Source organism: Sminthopsis crassicaudata, chromosome 3 (assembly GCF_048593235.1).
Source record: "Sminthopsis crassicaudata isolate SCR6 chromosome 3, ASM4859323v1, whole genome shotgun sequence".
NCBI lineage: Eukaryota > Metazoa > Chordata > Mammalia > Dasyuromorphia > Dasyuridae > Sminthopsis > Sminthopsis crassicaudata.
In genome coordinates, this window is record NC_133619.1 from 185,731,757 (window position 1) to 185,753,211 (window position 21,455).

The following is a 21,455-nucleotide window of genomic DNA, read 5'->3' on the forward strand; positions in this document are numbered from 1 at the left end:
TTTTCTGATATTTCTTTCATTTCAAAAGTAAACAAATGTGTGTGTGTAGGGGGGGAATCCCTTTTGATACCTCTTATATGAAATAATGGTTTGTTTGGTTGGGGGGTTTTTTGGTGTTTTTTTTTTCTTTTTGGTTGATTGGTTAGTTGGTTTTACAGGAAGAGAAATAAGTTTGATATAAGAAAATCTTGATAGTTTTTGCAAATTCTATTTCAAAAAAGTGAAACATTCACAGTAGAGGATTCTAAAGGCTTCTGGAAAACATTTTCAAATATTTAAATAAATTTTAACTTAGTGCATAAATAAAATTATAGTACATACAAGGGATATAAAAGAATGGATACAGAGAAAAAAAAGAGAGGAGGAAACTTATGAAATCCTATTTGTCTCCAAAATCCTTTTAGTGGGAAATATGGAAGAAACAAGAAAAAGAACAGTAACTTTAAATTGTGTTCTATCTGAGATCCCCAGGTACACTACAGCTGAACCAGTTCTGTTTGTTTTGGGACTCTAGATAAAAAGCTATTTATAGTAATCAGGCAATTGAACAAGGTAATTATTATGAGAAAAGACAAAAGAAGCTTATTTACAAAGGTTTCCCTAGGGATAGTGAAAATGGAGGAAGAAAAGTAAGAGAAAAAATGGGAAGAATAAATAAAACTTTGAATGGAAGTCCTTTAGAGTGAGCCAAGGGGGAAGTAAACTGGCAGTTTGATTTAGGAATATAATCTAGCATAAAGTATGGGACTGATTTGATAGAACAACCCAAGAGAGCTTTCCCACTGGTCATAGCCTTGAGAGAAAAGGGAGAGGCAAATGGGTGTAGTGGATATACTCTGGCTCAGCTTCACATAGTCAGGCTGTCCTCAGGCTTTCAAAGTTCCCTGAAAAGTTGAATCAATTTTTTTTTCTCTCCTGACATCAACCAGATTCTTCACCTTCTGTGTTCTCTTACTATTAGGGGACAGCAAATAGTGCCCCAGTTCCATTTATGCACCTAATATAATTTAGTTTTCACAAAAGGTTATTATCCTAAAGATATAGTGAGAACAAAAATAAAGGTGTTCCTGCTAAATGGTGAATGGGATAAACTAAGTGAAGACCTCTCATGGGGATGTAGCTTCAAACTATGCCCTAATTATGATTTGAGATTTTGCAGTAACAATTTGAGCATTAGTTTAAAAAACTGTAGGTGTTTGATTATCTTGAATGAACATTTCTCTTCCTGTCTCCTCCTCATAATTAGTATTTAAGTACTTCTTTTAAAGTCCATGATGGCTTTGGGAATTCAGGAAACAAAACTTATATAGCAGTTCTTTAGGGAAATTTGAATCGAATTGTTATTTTCTAATATTCTGTTGTTTCTGGGATACACTTCCCCAGACAATGGGAGAAAAGATGTGGGGAGGGGGCACTTATAGACTATAAATCTTGTGTTTTACACTCCTCTACTGAAACCTTGTCTGTTGGATTTTGCCCTTTCTTTTTTTAAATAAAGCTTTTTAGTTTCAAAATATATGCACAGATAATTTGACAATGTTGACCCTTGCATAGCTTTGTGTTTCAGATTTTCTCCTCTTTCCCCCCCTCCCCTCCCCTACATGGCAAGCAATTCAATATATGTTAAACATGTTAAAATATATGTTAAATCCAATATGCATAAACATATTTATACAATTTTTTTGCTGCACAAGAGAAATCAGATTAAAAAAAAAAAGTAAAAGAGTAAGAAAACTTTTGTTTTGTAAGAGAACAACAAAAAAAAAAGAGTGAGAATGTTATGTTGTGATCCATATTCAGTTCCTACAATCCTCTCTCTGGGTGTAGATGGCTCTCTTCATCACAAGATCATTGGAACCAGCATCAATCATCTCATTGTTGGAAAGAATCACGTTCATCAGAATTGATTATCGTATAATGTTGATGTTGTGTACAATAATCTCCTGGTTCTGCTCATTTCCCTTAGCATCATTTCCTGTAAATCTCTCCAGACCTTTCTAAAACCACCCCGCTGATCATTTCTTATAGAATAATAATATTCCATAGCATTCATATACCATAATTTATTCAGCCATTCTCCAACTGATGGGCATCCACTAAGTTTCCAGTTTCTTGCCACTACGAAAAATGTTGCCACAAACATTTTTGCACATGTGGATCCCTTTCAGAAGTTGCCCTTTCTTACTAGATGGTAATAATTTTCTTTTCTTTTTCTTTTTTTTTTTTTTTTTTTTTTTGCTTTTTACTTTGAGAGTCTCTGGTTTTAATTTGAGTAAGGGTGACTGTCCCCCACACTGAGGATACATTTTTAGCTCAATTCTTACATAACATTAGTCCCAGTGATGTGGGTGGGATAGCAATACCTAGTTCAAAAGAAACATGTGACATTCAGAATGGCCATTCTCTTTGGCAAAAGGTAAATTTATTTGAGGGAAGCGGTTACAGACAAAATGAAAGTGAAGGAAGTGATTTTGAGGGGCTTCTGTTCTGCAATCTGATTCCAAAGTTCTCTGGCTTTGCCCCCCATACCCACACCCACACAATAGAAATGCTATTGTTTTGACAATCTGTCTGATTCTGAATAGACTACTCCTCAAATAGCTTCTGACCTCAGGATAGTCCCACAGATCAAACTCTTGAGACAATAGTGAATAGATCACTCTTCAGTTCATTGCTGACTGTCAGATAATCTGTTGGTCAGTGATAATCAAATTCCAGAGACCACTCCCCTGATCCATAGAATTAGCATGTCAATGATAGAAAGCTGGATAAAGGAATCTCCTCTCTCTTAGGACTTTGCTGATTTCTTTTGGAATTCAGCCTGCTTGTAATTGCATTGCCCCTTGACTAGGAAATATGTTCAAGCCTGAAAATTCTTTTGAGATAACTCATACACTGGTTTATGGTCCCAAACTTTTGGAGTTCCCCTTTCCAACCTCAAGAAAGGGACACAATAGACAAATAGTGTTATGCCTCAGTTTCCCTGAATCGTTCTGCTCAGTTTTCCTGGTGGCAACCTCTCTGCCTGGCCATTAGGACTGAGATAATTAAGGCCTAGGAGCCCTGGCCCTAGAATTCTAAAGAGTCATAAAACTCCAGATGGCTTATCTTAAATATTTGGGTATCTTCTGCTTCAGACATCCTGGCTCCTAGAATTTATGATCCTTGCTCCTTACCGCCAACCTGTCAGAACTGAATTTATGGTCCTTTCCTGGAATTCCCGTGCTTTAGTCACCAGTGCTTTACTCTTCCTTGCCTTTGTTTCCCTGATTGCTGGAGCCATATAAGAGTCTTTGGAATCTCTGGCTCATTGTTGAATGCTTTGAGACAAGAGTCCCATCCATCTGGCTGGCTAAGATGGCTTAGCCAGTCCAAAAATCTCCCTCTGATAAAATATTAAAAACCTCTTATCTCTATCTTGCCTCAGTTTCTCTGGCATTATAATAATAAACATGAAATAAGAATTGAGAGAGCATATAATTAGAAAAGGAAAAAAGATAAGTTTCCCAGGGAAACTCACAATAAACCAGGAGAAAGGAAATACTCCATAGAGTAGGAGAAAGCTATTGTCCAGCAGGTTAGATTGAACACTTAGCTAGAGTAAGGAGAATGGTGCCATTAGAAGGAAGGTACTATAAGGGAGAGAGAGTACCTCATAATGGGCTTAATCCTGAAGAGTATTTAGCAAAGATTTTCGTCTTAAGCAGATTTTTATGGGGGAAATATACTCAAGTAAAGGCTTATACTCAAGAGGGAGGGAAGATCAAGAGGGAGAAGAAGTACTAGAGAGCTCAAAGGTAGGGGAATCAAGCCAGATTGAATAAACCTGGCAGATTAGTTCCCAGACCAAGTTCCAGACCATAAGTTATGTTAATGTCATATGTAAATATGTTAATAATAATAAGATGTGTTAATAAATATCTCAAAAAGTCATTTGAATATACCCATGTTGGGGGATGAACAGTGGGGATTGCTAAAGAGTACCTTCTTAGATAATCTGGGAATTCTCTGATAATAGCTTCTTTCTGACAGGGGAAGAAAGCAAGGTATATGATCAGCACATTCACTGCCAGATAAGGTATAGATGATGAAGAGTCCTCTTTCCAGCTACCACTAGGCTAGGTTACAAAGATCTTTCCCAAAGATTTCCTTTGAAGATATGCCCCTTAACATGCCCCTGAGGCATGTGTGTTGTGCCATCTATAAACTTGGAATTCTGGGGTGCTAAGTTTCCCTCTTGACTTTTCAAAGATCATAAGAACAGAAATTCCTTTACCTGAGAAGAACAAACACAAAGGTTAAGGACTTCCTGGGGAAGATCTCTCACATTATAGCATTATCTCTCACAAAACATTTTGAGTGAAGTCAAGTTACCAAAATAGAGGCTAAAAGAAGGGGAAAGATTAGATTAGTGCTGACTCAGGCCTTTTAAATAATTCGACCAGTAGTCAAAGAGCTTTCTATTTGCCATATTGTTAACCAGTGAGAATCAGTTATAGATATCTGTATATTCTCCCCAGGCTTTCCAGGCATTTCTATCTTATATCACAACTCTCTTAGAAGCTTTAAATGGAAATAGGATGGATATGTTTGTCAAACCAAATTAAATAGAATAACAGCTTACTTTAAAATTCAGCTCAGGTGCTACCTTCTTCCTGAGGTCTTTCCTGAAATTATTTTATATGACTTTGTATATATTTTTTATTTTCTTAGGCTTCTTGAGGGCGGAGGCAATTTATTTTCTTTGTTTTTGTTTTTATAGTTCCAGTTTTTTAGTAAATATAACCTTGCACATAGGAAGTGCTTAATTAATGCTATTTAATATCTAGTTTAAGATATTGACCCTCAATAGTGAGAGGGAGGCAATTAAGTCACACAGTGGATAGACCACCAGCCCTGAAGTCAGGAGGACCCCAGTTTAAATCTGGTCTCAAACACTTAACACTTCCTAGCTGTGTGACCCTGGGCAAGTCACTTAACCTCAATTGCCTCAGCCAAAAAAAAAAAAAAGAAAAGAAAAGAATAATAGTGGTACCATTCAATATAGCTATAGAAATCTATCCTATCCCATAAGAAAGTGGGATGGGAAGGAGATATGGGAAGAAGGGAGGGTAATAAAAAGAGGGCATATTGAAGGAGGGAATAGTCAATAGCAAAACACTTTTGAGGAGGGACAGTATGAAAAGAGAATAAGATAAATGGGAGGAAATATAGTAGCAATAATAATTGTAAAAAGAATTTTGAAGCAAGTTTCTCTGATAAGACCTTGTTTTTCAAAGATAGGGAATTGAGTCAAATGACACAATTAATAAAAGATCAAAAGATATGAACTATTCCCAAAAGACTACAAAATCATGCTTATCTTTTGACTTAACACCACTACTAGGTATGAATCCCAAAAGAAATTTTTAAAAAGGGAAAGGACTTATAGGTACAAAAATATTTATACCAACTCTTTTCTCAGTACACACAAGAAAAGTGGAACCTAAGGGGATGAAATGAATAGCTGAATAAATTGTGGTATGTGATTATGATGGAATATTTTTCTGTGGTAAATAATGAGTAGAATGCTCTCAGAAAAATTGGAAAATTCTCCATGAACTCAAGCAAAGTGAAATATACTATATATAAAGTAATAACAATGCTGTAGGATGACCACCTGAGAATGACTTTGTTATTCTTATTAATATGATGATCCACAACTACTCTGAAGGACTTAGAGGAAAAATCCTATCCATACCTTGAGGAAGAACTGAATGAAGGCTTCTAAATACAGATTGAAGAATTCTCTTTCTCTCTTTCTGTTTCTCTATGTATTTGTGTGTGTCTCTGTTTCAATTTTATTTTTCTTGAGATTTTCTTTTGGGGGGGAAGATCTATATTTTGTTTCACAGCATAACTTATGAACATTTTTTGTATAACTTCACACATGCTTTCTTAATTGGGGGTGGGAGTGGGGAATAAGGGAGAGAATCTGAAACTCAATGTTTTAAAAACAAATGTAAAAAAGTTTTAAATGTAATTGAAGAAAAATTAAAATATTAAAAAATATAATAGTGGAGATGAGGTCCTTGAGAAACTAAAGAATTGATCTCTGAGGCAAGCAGGGAGAAGGCACTGATAGAGATCAGTTTAGCTCTATGATCCCATCCACCCTCTGGGGAGGTCATATGCCATGTCATGTACCTGAGCTTAAATTTTCCCTATAAAATCTACTTACAGGACATCCCATAGCTGCTACCTTCCTTTTGATCAGTCTGCTATGGCACTCTGTGGTGTCTTTCTCCTTATGCTATGGGTGGCATCTCTTCTAATTGGATTATTCTTCTCAACCCCACTTCTTTCTCCTTCTTTTTGAGGTGCTAAGTCCCTTTTGGGATTTAATCTGTTAGTTAAGAACATGCCCAATATCCTGAGGTGCTCCCTTTCTATTAGGTAATTTTGAATTACATTGAGGAACTTGTCTTTCAAATGTTCTCCCAACTCTATTTCATATTTACCATTCCTGGTATCTATTGTATCCTTTCATTTTGTATGTAACTATTCCCCTAAATAAATCTACCTTTTGCCAAAGAGAATGACCATTGTGATTCTTCACATGACCAAACTGCAACTTTTGGTGCCTACCATCATCTGGTGTCTATATCACCCACATCAGTAGTACTGGGAAAACCTTAAAAATTACCATTAAATTACTTTAAAAAACTAGACAAAATAAGAACAAAGCTCATCCAAAGGAACAAAGAGTCAAAAATCTCAAGAGAAAGAATGAAAGAAAAAAGAAATGAAGGTGATTTAGTATCATTCATACATGTACATGTACATATGTCTATAGATATATTTGTGCTAGAAAGCAGCTAAAATTGAACATTTGATAAATTTAATAGTTTAAATTCAGAAGATAATTGAGCACAAGATAAATTTTGATAAACCCAAAGATTACAGTTACTAGGATAAAGCACTTTCTAGTAAACAACATTTTACACCTTATACCACAATAAGTTCCACATGACCTAAATTCAAAAAGACACATCAGCAAAAAAGAAAAAAGGAGGAGAGGGAAGAGAGAATTAAAAATATATTTTACAAATATGTCTAAGGGGAAAATTTTTAACTCAAAAAGGAAAGAATTAATATCATATAAGATAAAATAGAAAATTTTGATTGTGTGAAATTGAATAACTTGTACATAAGCAAAATTAAAGTAGCTAGAATTAGAAGAGAAGGTTAATTGAGGAAAATTTTATAGTAAAAGCTTTCATAAAGGTCAAGCATCAAAGATAAATACGGAATTGAGACAAAAATATAAGAATGAGCAATTCCCCATTGGAGATATAACCAAATTTTTGAATTATCTGAGGGAATGAAGAAATATGCGTGAAAATATTCAAAGAATATCAGTTTCCAATTTTTTTGTGCTGATAAAAGAGCTGGTATAAATATTTTTGTACCTATAGGTTCTTTCCCTTTTAAAAAATCTCTTTTGGGATTAATTCCTTGTAGTGGTTTCGTTAAATCAAAAGATAAGCATGATTTGAATGATCAAATGAAGAAATGTAAGCTACCAATAATATGAAAGAATGATCCAATTACTATTAACAAGACAAATATAAGTTAAAAACAATTCTGATCTACTACTTCACACCCATACGATTTGAAAAGATGACAAAAGATTCAACTGGCAAATGTTGAAGGGACTATTGGAAGAAAGGGAATATTCTGAGTAACAATTTGTATATACTCCAAAAATCAATAAGCTACCTATACTCTCTGACTCAGAAATAACACTACTAAGCATATGTCTCAAAGAAATAAAAGAGAGAGAGAATGAAGAAATATGAATGTAAATATTCATAGAACTTTTTGTTATAGCAAAGAACTATAAATACTATGAATGACTTCTGAATCAGATGAACAACAGGATGGTAGGCTATACATTTTCTCCAATACCTATGACCTCTCAAACCATACCAAGGTAAAATAACTTCAGCTGTCTCTATTGTCTAGGATACCAAGAATCCAAAAGAAGGTTAAATTAAAACAAAACAAAACAAAACAAAACAAAAACAAAAAAAAAGAACTGACATTCATTGAGTTTATTCAACACTTCTCTTCTATTTCTCTTTTATCATTAAGAAGGATGCAATAGCAGAACCAAAAACACAATACCAGCTTATATGAAATGTATCCCTATGTTGGGTTCCCTGATTCCTCTTTCCAATGCCACAAAGACACCAGATTCAAGCTGTGGAAATTTTCTTGGACCTCAACATTTGGCTTGTCCATAGCCCTTCAGAGTAAAAGCCTGCAAGGAACTGCAACCAGAAGTACCAATATTGCACAGCTGATAGTTCTAGATTGCTGGTTCTGTAGAAAAGAGACCCTGAACTGTTTGTGTTAACAGGCTTTTAACTGCTAGTTCTGGATTAAAGAACCAAGGAACAGAGGAAACTAGGAACTCCTAACGTTGTTTGTAGGACTGTGTTTGTGGGCAACTATGCAATGATCCATCAAACCTGAAGGAATAACCCAAACATCCAGCTGGGGCCAGTTCTGAGTCTAAAATCAGTTAGGATAGAAATTAGTAGGTTGGTGATCTGTGAATTGGTCAGAGGGGGAACTAAGATACTTTAAGAGCTAGCCCCTCAAGTGATTTAGGCCAATTCCAATGGACTTGTGATGGACTGAAATACAGAAAAGAACTGTGGGAACTGAAGGTGGACCACAACATAATATTTTCACTTTTTCTGTTGTTTTTTGTTTTTTTTCCACTTTTCCCTTTTTTTTTTCTTAAGCAGCATGATTAATATGGAAATATGTTTAGAAGAATTGCACATGTTTAACCTATATTGGATTACTTACTGTCTAGAGAAGGGGGAGGGGGAGAAAGGGAGGAAGAAAAATTTGGAACACAAGGTTTGCAAGGGTGAATGTTGAAAAGTATCTTTGCATGTCTTTTGAAAATAAAAAAACACAATGTGTGTATATATATATATGTATAAATATATATATATATATATATTTAGAAACCCAGCTCCCAAGGAAATGACAATCTGAGAAGAAGGAATCAGGAGTAAGCAATAAGGAAAAGGGGGGGAAGAGGAGAAGGATGTGTGGAACTGATGCTAGACCTCCTTACCCAAATTGATTATTCAGAGGCATTTTCAGATGCAAACAGGAAGCATTTATTTGGTCCTTGCAAGGAGAGGTCCGAGCATATCAGCTGACCAGACAGAGCCTTTCAGATACCATCTCCCCAAAGATGTGCCTGGAAATAGTGAATAGTTAAATAGCAAAAGACTTGGGTTCATTGGATGGATTGAAAAGGAAGTAAACATTGACCAATGGTCAGCAATGCTGTCTATTTTCTATGGGTCCCCGTAATTTCCTGAAACTTAGACTTAGGGTCTGATCTTTTCTATTCTATAGCCCTCTGAGAATAAGGATCACGTGACTTTTTGAAATTTAGGCCTAAGGTCTAATCCATTCCATCTCATAGACTTTTTGAGAAATTTTTACCTGGTCCCACTTAGGGGGAAGAGAGAGACAGAGAAAGAGAAATTGAAAGTACAAAGATTCCTTCCTGAAAGAAATTTTAAAGATCTTGAATATAAACAAATAAACCAATAGGAAAAACAGAATGAAGTTTGGATCAAAAAAAAGAGTTCAGAAATCTGTGAATAAATACTGCAAAACAAAGGAAAATGATCCAGCATTTGATGAGACATTAATGTGAAACCATAACATGCTATTCCTGAATATTTTTTAAAAAAATATGAACTAGGAAAATAAAATGTATGGCCTCCACAGCATATATAGTAAGCAAAATAGAAAAACTTTATCAGAGAAATGAAAGAGAGAAAAACGGATTGGGAAAACAAAAACATAGAAATGAAAGACAATCCAAAAGAAGAACAAAAACCAAAAACATTAAAAGAAAATATACTCAATATGTAAGCAAGCAAAACAAAGAGATCTTGAATACAGGATATGTAGAAACTGATATTACTTACTTCCCCTGTCAGGAAGAAGCTAGCCTCAGATAATTCTATTATCAGATAATTTCCAGACTATCTAAGAAGGAACTCTTTTATAAATAATAACAACTTAAAAAATAAAAAATAATAACTTTTTATTTTTCAAAATACACATATAGTTTTCACATTCATCTTTGCAAAAGCTTGTGTTCCAAATTTTTCTCCTTCCCTCCATCCCTCCCTTCCCCTTTTCCCTAGAAAGCAAGTAATCCAATATATGTTAAGTGAACAATTCCTCTAAATACATTTCCATATTTATCATGCTGCACCAGAAAAATCATATCAACAAGGGGAAAAAACAAGAAAGAAAAAAAACAAGCAAGCAAACAACAACAAAAGTGACAGTACTTGTTGTGATCCAGAGAGACAACTATCGACTCAGTTGTATCAATTGAGTCGATAATCCTCTCTCTAGATGTTTGGAATTGCCTTGAATTGTCTCTTTGTTGAAAAGACTCAAGTCCACCATAGTTGATCATCATATAAACTTGTTGCTGTGTGCAGTGTTCTCCTGGTTCTACTCACTTCAATTAGCATCAGTTCTTGTGAGTCTCACCAATTCTTTCTGAAATTATTCTGCTGATCATTTCTTATACAACAATAATATTCCATAACATTCATATACTATAACATATTCAGACACTCTCCAACTAATAGGCTCAGTTTCCAGTTCCTTGCCACTACAAAAACATTTTTGCATATGTGGGTCCTTTTTCCTTTTTAATGATCTCTTTGGGATATAGACCTAGTAGTGAGACTGCTGGATCAAAGGCTATGCAAAGTTTGATAGACCTTTGCTAGAAAAGAACTCTTTAGCAATCCCCATTGTCCATCCCCCAAACTCTAGGTAGTTTCAAACAGCCTTTTGAGATATTGATTAGCATGTCTTCAGTCTGGTACATTCTGGCTCCTGATTCCTTCCTCTGAGTTCCTGCCTTTATTTCTATGGTTTCATTGAAAAAAACCCTCAAGAGTAAATTTTCCCTATAAAAGATTTGCTTATGATAAAAATCTTGGCTCAAGTTCTTTTTAGGACTAAGCCCATTGCAGATATCAGAGAAGACACAGTCCCTTCTCTTTATCATAATGCTTTCCCTCTAATGGCACCATTCTCCTTATTCTAGCTAACTCTGCTCAGTCTAACCTGACAGCAATGACTTCCTCCCACTTCATGGAATATTTTCTTTCTCGTTTTATTTTGAGTTCCTCTGAAAAACTTGTCTTTTTCCTTTTCTAACTATATGCTCTCCCAACTTTATTTCATACTTATCATTCCTGGTGTGTAGCCCCTTCCCCTAAATAAATCTATCTTTTGTCAAAGAGAATGACCATTGTGAATTTGTCACATGTTTATTTTGAACTACATATTACTATCCTGGCCACATCAGAAACAACCCAAATATCATAGGTTTCCTAGAAGAATATGATAGGATAAAAAACCTTGGTCATTATCTCTCATTCTCAAAGAATATCAAAATGACTGTGTTGTAGTCAAGGTACAGTGTGACAAACAATGTCTAATCAGACCAATATAAACTCTGAAGGCTCTACCACAAGTCAAACAAAAAGTCTAATATTCATACATTTGCAATGAAATCTCTAAATCTATATATCTCAGTTTAATTTTGAGCTACTGCAATTATATAGGACAGTGCCTTCTTTGATGAGGGCATGCTATATTAGGTCATCCTGTACCAATCTCATAATCAATTTCAAAGTTTTTCAGATAAACCTTGAGAATGTCCTTGTATTACTTTTGACAACCATGTAAGTGCTTATCTTGTGTGAGTTTTCTGTAAAATAATCTTTTAGGCAAAGATACATTTAGTATTTGAATAACTTGGCCAGACCATTAAAATTATACTCTTTGTAGAAGAGTTTGAATGCTTGACCTTAATACTACACTGAAAGAAAAAGTAGAAGAGAATGGGTCAAAACTTCTCAATATAAAAAATGAAATTTCAGTTAAAAGAATTCACAGATAGCTTCCAAAAAAATAATACAAGGTTGTAAATCCCAAGACACAAAGTTCTTAAATTTAACACAAATTCAGAAATAAGTTCTGCAAGTCCTCAGGAGAAAAACATTCAAATACAAAGTTAAATACTTGTCCTAGTGAAGGAGAGTAGGAAACCCAGGGGGCAAGTGGCACCTAGGGAGATTCCCAGGCAAATATACAAAGAAAGAAAAAAGTGTCAATAAGAAAGGATATTGATCAATAGGGAGGGAAGTGTCCTACCATGGGACAATGTCCTGTCTGACATCTGCGATAATTGGGCTTAGTTCTGAGAGTGAGACACAATGGAAAAAGGGAAACCACTGGGTAAGCCCCACAAGGCAGAGGCAGAAAGCACCTTGAGGGCAGAATGGAGAATGGATACCTTGAAAGCTTTGAATGTATGAAAAATACACAGAGAAATGAGAGACCATATAATTATAGTTGATTATTGTCCTTTGTTTTCAAAGAGGACCAAAATGATATCACTATGTTAAGAGGCAAGTTGCCATTCTCCAATTGATAAATGGTCAAAGGATATGAACAGACAATTTTCAGATGATGAAATTAAAACTATTTCCACTCATATGAAAGAGTGTTCCAAATCACTATTGATCAGAGAAATGCAAATTAAGACAACTCTGAGGTATCATTACACACCTGTCAGATTGGCTAAGATGACAGGAACAAATAACGATGAATGTTGGAGGGGCTGTGGGAAAACTGGGACACTGATGCATTGTTGGTGGAGTTGTGAAAGAATCCAACCATTCTGGAGAGCAATCTGGAATTATGCCAAAAAAGTTATCAAAATGTGCATACCCTTTGACCCAGCCATACTACTACTGGGCTTATACCCCAAGGAACTACTAGAGAAGGGAAAGGGTCCTGTATGTGCCAAAATGTTTGTGGCAGCCCTTTTCATAGTGGCTAGAAGCTGGAAGATGAATGGATGTCCATCAATTGGAGAATGGTTGGGTAAACTATGGTATATGAATGTTATGGAATATTATTGTTCTGTAAGAAATGACCAACAGGAGAAATACAGAGAGGCTTGGAGAGACTTACATCAACTGATGCTGAGTGAAACGAGCAGAACCAGAAGATCATTATACACTTCAACAATGATACTGTACGAGGATGTATTCTGATGGAAGTGGATTTCTTCAACATAGAGAAGAACTAATCCAATTCCAATTGATTAATGATGGACAGACCCAGCTACATCCAGAAAAGGAACACTGGGAAATGAATGTAAACTGTTATTTTTACCTTCTGAATCCAATTCTTCCTGTGCAACAAAAAATTCGGTTCTACACACATATATTGTATCTAAATTATACTGTAATATATTTAACATATATAAGACTGCTTGCTATCAGGGGGAGGGGGTTGGGGGAGGAAGGGAAAAAATCTGAATAGAAGTAAGTGCAAGGGATAATGTTGTAAAAAATTACCCATGCATATGTACTGTCAAAAAATGTTATAATTATAAAATAAAATAAAAAATTAAAAAAAAAAAAAGAGGCAAGTTACGGTGTGAATGACTATGTCTAATCAAATCATATGAGCTTAGGAAGTTCTACTAGGTTGGGCACAAGTAATTCATATGAACATTTGAAATGGAGATATCTCTAAATTTCTCATGTTTCTTTTGAACTACTATTACTTCTTTGATGGCAGCATGCCTTATATTACTTCTTCTGACCTCTATGTTAGTGTTTGTCTTATGTAACTTCTCTGTAAATCAAACTTTTAGGCAATTTTTTCTGAGGCTGGGGTTAAGTGACTTGCCCAGGATCACACAGCCAGGAAATGTTAAGTGTCTGAAATCTGATTTGAACGCGGGTCCTCCTGAATTCAGGGCCAGTGCTCTATCCACTTCACCACCTAGCTGCCTCCAAATTACATTTAACATTCAAACAATGTGGCCAGCCCATAAGAGTTGTGCCCTTTATAACAGAGTTTCAATGGTTAGCAGGTCAGTTCAAGAAAGGACCTCAATATCTGGTACCTTATCTTGCCAGGTAATCTTTGTTTATCTTCCTAAGACAAGAAAGTTATAGCTGGAGAAAGGGAAAAATCAAACATGGAAAATGTTGGAAAAAATAGTGATTAAAATCTTCCTAAGACAATTCAAATGGAAGCAATTTAGCTTGTCACTGGTATTGTGTTTAGGTATACAGGCATACAATAGTGAAGTCAACATAACAACTCTATAGATTTCCAGATTGAATATAGTTGAATATCTCTTCTCTCTCACATTATTTTTTCTTTCCACTTATATTGTTTCAGTTATTGTATATATCATTTTCCTGTTTCTCTTTACTTCTCTATTAGTTCTTATGTCTTCACATGTTTCTCTGAGTTCTTTCTAATTCTTTACTATAAAGTAATATTTCATTGCATTCATGTGCTAGATTTCATTTATCTACCAGGGGTTCTCAAACTACCGCCTGCGGGCCAGATGGGGCCAGCTGAGGACTTTTATTCTGCCCACAGGGTTATGGCAAATGGGCTGAGGGGCAAAGACAGTGTGAGCTTTTGTTTTTACTATAGTCGGGCCCTCCAACAGTCTGAGGGACGGTGAACTGGCCCCCTATGAATTGGCCCCCTATTTAAAAAGTTTGAGGATCACTAATAGACCCATATGAGTACATGCTTTGCTTTTTTTCCCCCTTAGGCATGAAAAAAAAAGTGCTGAAAAGAATATTTTAAACATGTTTAAAATATTCTTTTCAGCACTTTTTATATGTGTATATATATATATACACATATATATATATGTATATATATATATATATATATATATATATATATATATATATATATATATATATATAAAGAGAGAGAGAGAGAGAGAGAGAGAGAGAGAGAGAGAGAGAGAGAGAGAGAGAGAGAGAGAGTTTCCCCCCCATCTTTGAAATTCCTTGGTGGCATGATATTGACTATTTCTTTCTATTGTCAATATGCTGAATTTGAGTTGTTTTTAATTACATACATTATATTTCTTTCTTATTTGGAGCATTCTTTCTTATATTTGTTAATTGTTTGTAATTCCCTTTTTTTTTTTTTTTTGAGAATTCTTTGTTTTTAGCTGCTAAACATTTAATCACTGCTGAATGACTTTGAGCTTAAATATTTATGAAAGTCCCTATTTTATTTTGGATATTAGACCATTATTGGAGATAATTTATAAATAGTTTTTACAGTTCAAATTTTCTCTTTATCCAACTTCATTGATTTTGTAAAAAAAAAAATCAATTTAATGCTGTTGAAATGATTTAGTTTATCTTTTATGATCTCTTCTTTCCATATCTGATTAAGAATTCTCTCCCATTCTGTATTTGAATTCTTAAATAGACAGGGGATAGTATTGATTACAAAAGATAAACTAGATAAATTAGATTACTTGAAATTAAAAGGCTGTTGCATAAACAAAATGCAATTAAGATAAGAAGGGAAGCAGCCAAATGGAAAACAATAAATCAAATATCTCTGATAGAAGTCTAGTATCTAACCTATGTAAACAGGTAATGATATATATGACTGTTATTGAAAAGCTGTTTCTTTCAGAGCCTTCCAAACTGAGTTAGCTCTGGAAATTCTTTCATCAACTTCATCATCTATGTATACACATCTGTAAAAAGTATCCCAAGGTTAGTGAATTTATCCACAGTGTTCAATATTTCTCCATTTGCTGTAACTGATAGTTCCACATATGGATAGTATGATAATATATAGATTGATAGAGACATGATAGAACCCATGTTTTCTTGGTGTTAATTGTTAAGACAAAATTTGTACAAATAACAGAGAAATTCTCAGAGAAGTGTTATTTTCCTCTCATTGTTTTTTATACCAAATGATGAATGTATAGCCTAGGATTGCTCGGGCACTTGTCAAAACATGGTTGAAATGATTATGGGTATTTCTTTTTGCCCCGTTTTAACAATTCTATTTTCCTGGGCCCTCCTAAACCCTCCTGCACTACAACCTTGTTTTCCTATTTCCATTTAATTTTTACTATGCTCATTGTTCTTTATAATCATCCTGATTTTGAACATATATACAGCAATTGGTTCTTATATGGGATTGCAGCAGGACCCATGTGTTAAAACTGCATTTTGTTCTGGGTTCCCCTGACTACTTCTCCCTATTCTAGTCAGTACAGTAGTTTATTAATAATCAGTATTAAAGAAATAATGACAGGAAATTATATTGCAAAGGGGAACCTGAAAGTCAGGTCCAACCATCTCAAATATCAAAGTAGCATAATTTACAAATGGTATGACATATTAACCAAAATGGTAATATGTGCTGAATCAGGGGAAGCTATTTAGGCTTTGTTTGTCAAGGTTCCATTCCTATAATATTTAAATTTCAGACAAAATCCAGACTGCCACAGATACAGACCAGCAAAATATCAAAAAAGATGGTAACACAAATAGGAGCTGGTCTGTCTCCCCTCCAAAAAAACGTATAAAAATGAGACCTCAAATTCCTATCCACTAAGTACATCTTCATTGAGTCCATGCTGCCTAGTGCTCTTAACTCTAATCCTTGGTTACAAAAGTGTTATTCTCTGTCTCTCCCCACTCCTGTCCCTCATCTTTTTCCTTCACTATTCCATTCCCCCTCCCCTGAGTTATGCCATCTAGCTCCATATTCTTCTCTAATTTTCATTGCTTGTCCCTGTATCTTATTAAAGTATGATTGCCAACCCATTTCCCACAACCAATCATGGTCTTCCCCATCAAGTACCCAAAGAAACAGGTGTACTAGCTAGCCCTCTGTCAGAATTTTATACATGAATTATCAGTTCAACCCACAAATATGGGTTTTGAAAGAATGCTGCAGTTCAGATGTCTACATAAAGCAAGGGTTTTTTACTTCAAGTCCACAAATTTTTAATACATACATATGTAAATAAATATATATTAATATATATCAATCCTGTGAATAAATATTTGTCAAATACCTGCTATTTGCTAGATTTGATACTAAATGCTGAGGCTATAAAAAAGGCACAAGATGGATCATGGTCTTGAAAGCTCATAAACTAATGGGGGAAACGAATGCAAAAAACTATGTACAAAATAAGCTATGTGAGAGCAGATATTTTAACTTTGTATCTATCTTTACTGAAAACCTTTATTCTATGCATAGTGACTGATATAATCATGTGTATTTCAACTTTTGCTTTTAAAAACATTCTTCTGAGGAATCCATAGGTTTCACCAAACTGCTGAGGGGGACACATGACAAGACAAGATACATTAAGAACACCTGACACTAAAACTAGTCTAAAAGTCATTATTTAGTAAAGACTATCAACATGTCATTGGTTAGAGTAATAGGGTCAGTTTCCAAAACCTTACAATCACATGTTGTTGTTGTTCAGTTATTTCAATTGTGTCCCACTCTTTATAACATTATTTGGAGTTTTCTTATCTCATAGGGTCATTAGATTCCACTTGTCTAATTCTAATTTTTAAGGAATGATTTCCTTTATTTAGCTTTTGCACCTCTTTTTCCATTTGACTAATTCTACTTTTTAAGGAGTCATTTTCTTTGGTGGATTTTTTTTTCAGTTTGGAAGTTATATATTTTTTAAGCAATTGTTACTGTTGTTTTTCAGCCAATTTTTATCCTTCCTTTTTCCAAGCAGTTGACTTTTTTTTTTTTTTGCATACCTCTCATTTCCTTTCCCAATTTTTCTCCTACCTCTTTTATTTGATTTTTAAAGTACTTTTTAAGCTCTTCCAAAAAGATTTTTTAGACGTGAGACCAATTCATATCCCACTTTGAGGTTTTGCATGTAGGCATTTTGTAATCTTCTGAGATGAAGTTTTTAATCTTCCCTGTCACCATAGTAGTTTTCTATGGTCTAGGTTCTTTTTTGTTTCTTGCTCATTTTTTGACCTATTTCCTGGCTTTTGAGGTTGAGCTCTCCTCCTGGGGTATAGAAAGGCACCATCCCAAGCTTCTTGTGCTGGGGGAAACAATTTGGGCTCTAGATTGAGTGCTGAGGTTTCAGGTGATGGAGGCTTGCTCATTTTACTGGGGTAGTCCAATCTAGATTTATTTTCTCAACTATTCACTGTACTATGTAATTGTCCTCTCAGTTGCATACCAATTGATGAAATCAATAGATTCCTCTCAGGGAACCCCCACCTGCTCTGGTTTATGAACTCAGGACATTTCTGTCTTATATCAGCACCAGAAGCCTTAAACCAGAATTCTTAGCACTGAATAATTTCCTTATTATGTTGAATTGAGGAAGGTGAGTACAAAAAGAAGCACTGGTGATTCCTTGTTAGGTTAAAAGGAAAAATCATCTTGTGCAATCACAAAGACAACTATAGCTGCTATTCTTTCTAACAATAGATTGTGGCCCAGAGGCACATTAAAAAAAAGAAAGAAAAGTTACAAATGGCTTTAATGGATTCAGCATCATAACTAATGATTTATAATTTGAAACTAATCTTGTCTTAGGAAAGCAACTAGTATCAGTCATTTGGAAGGAAGGAAAAAGGAAAGAAAGATAAAATAGATATCCACAAAGTATTTTAACAAGAATGAGGAATAAATATTACAATTCCTTCAGCTTCTTCCAGTTCCTTCCCAACTTCAGCAAAAGTTGTCTGTCTTTACAGGAAGTGAAAGGATGTGGTCACCACATCAAAACCAGAGCCCAACCACCACTGATGTTGATAAAGTAACCCATATAGAGAGTCAGGCACAGGAAGAAGAATAGCTTCTCAAGTTTTTAGGAGTTTTCTTCTATTTTCTTATCTTCACCTACCATCACGCATTCCTTTGGGTAGAAACATGTTATCTTCCCAAGTTACTCAAAAGAAAAAGGAAGAGGAAGGAGAATTTCATAGGATTTGTATAAATCATCTAATGATATGAGAGGTGAGTATACTTGTGGACATATTCTAACAAAAAACATACACAAAGTAAATTAAATTAGCCTATTCCCAATAATGTGTGTGAGGTAAAATTTGTCCTCATTCCATATCTCACCTTAGAATTGTTTGCTCTTTTATTTACTCTTCTCCCCTTTTCAACATAACATATAATTTCATGTGACTGTTCAATCAAAATAAATTAGGACCTTCTTTTTTAAAGCCATGTTCTATGTTCTTACTTAACCTTTTGCTGACTAGAACACTCTAAAACATGAGATAAATTAGGGATTCTGACTGGAGATGATGTGGAAGAGAAGAATGTTGAGTGGAAAGGTTCCCCCTGGATCAAATGAAGGAAGTTACTGGTCATATCCAATATTTCAATACAGAGAAAAAAGTAAACCATTTTTGGTCATAACATCTAACACCGCCAAGATGGCATTGTATCCACTGGGTTAGAACAGATACTTTACAAAATATAAGGATAGTATTACTCAGAGATAAAGGGGGAAATAACAGTTTCCAATAGCCCAATGGTTACTGATAGAATATTTAGTCACATATTTCATAGGGCTGAACATACGAGTAATCATGTCATGGTTATGGTCATCAAAAATCCCAAAAGAATGATTAATGATTTGAATGGAAGTTCCCCACACACATACACAATCACTACCACCACCATGGATTGTTAGCAGGCTACCACGGTAAAAAAAAAAAAAAAAATTATATATATATTGATCTCAGAGAAATTGGTTCATATGAAAATTAGATTTTTAGTACATCATTTCTGCCTACAGATTGTAATTTGTGAGAACATAGGTAATGATAAAATTAAACATATTTTTTAAATCTATAATTGATTCATTTTTTCAAATACTTTAGATTTATATGACTGGTGTGAGTTATAATGGAGAGTCACTCTTTCAAAAGAGTACTTTCAAATGCCATGAATTCTATAAGAAAAAGTAGCAAAATGTTTTATCCTTTTTAATTCAGTAATTTCCTTACTGGGCACAAACCAGAAATCAAAGAGAAAGACCCAATATAATCCAAAATATTTTGAGCAGCACTGTTCATAATGCTACAGACTGGATAAAAGACAATATGATATACTTGCAGGAATTTCATGTTGTCCATAACACTCCAGAATGAACCTGAACCAAAAATATAATTAGAAAATGTTAAACAAAATAAATATATACATTAATTTGTGCTTCTCCTAGTCAATATGTGACACACAGGGATCCTTATGTATGTTTTAGTGGCTCCATTTCTATGTGAGTATGACACAAATCAAGTGTTTATATAATGGGCTACTCCCAAGTTGCTGATTTCCAAAGATACTTTTCTTAATGCTCTCTTAATCATCATTTTAGTAACCTTTTCTCAATCCTCATTATTCTTGCCCTTTCTGCAGACTTTGATACTGTTGATCACCTTCTTTTTGATGCTCTCTTCTCTTTGTGTGGATGTGTGTGTGGTGTGTGTGTGTGTGTGGTGTGTGTGTGTGTGTGTGTGAGAGAGAGAGAGAGAGAGATGAGAGAGAGAGAGAGAGAGAGAGAGAGAGAGGAGAGAGAGAGAGAGAGAGAGAGAGGAGAGAGAGAGAGAGAGAGAGAGAGGAGGAAGAGAGAGAAGAGAGAGAGAGATGAGAGAGAGAGAGAGAGAGAGAGAGAGAGGAGAGAGAGAGAGAGAGAGAGAGAGAGAGAGAGCGAGAGAGAGAGAGAGAGAGAGATGAGAGAGAGAGAGAGAGAGAGAGAGTGGAGAGAGAGAGAGAGAGAGAGATGAGAGAGAGAGAAGAGAGAGAGAAGAGAGAGAGAGAGAGAGGAGAGGAGAGAGAGAGAGAGACGAGAGAGAGAGAGAAGAGAGAGGAAGAGGAGAGGAGGAGAGGAGAGGAGAGAGAGAGAGAGAGAGAGAGAGATGAGACGAGAGAGAGAGAGAGAGAGAGAGAGAGAGATGAGAGAGAGAGAAATGGAGGGGGAGGAAAAGGGAGAGAGGGAGGGAAGAAGGAAAGGAAGGGGAGAAGGAGAAAGAAAACCATCTTCTTTTTCTAACTTTTTTCCCCTTAAATTCCTTTGCTGACTCTCTATATGAGTTATTTTAAAATAACTGCAGATAGTACAAAATAATTTGAAGATTACCTGTCAAAATATACACAGGAACTATATGAATACAATGTCAAAACATTTCACACATATAAACCATCTGAACAGCTGAAGAAACATTAATTGCCTGTGCAAAAGACAAATAAATATAATTTTTAAAATGACAATTCTACCTAAGCTAATTTACTTATTTAGCAAATACCAATCTAACTACCAAAGATTTATTTCATAGAATTCAGAAAAAAAAACTAACAAAATTTATCTGAAGGAACCAAAGTCCAAGAATATCAGGGAATTAATGAAAATACAAGTGAAGGAAGGCTGTAGAGTAGTATCAGATCTCAAACTCTGTTACAAAATAGTAAATATTAAAATAATTTGGTATTGGATGAGAGATGAA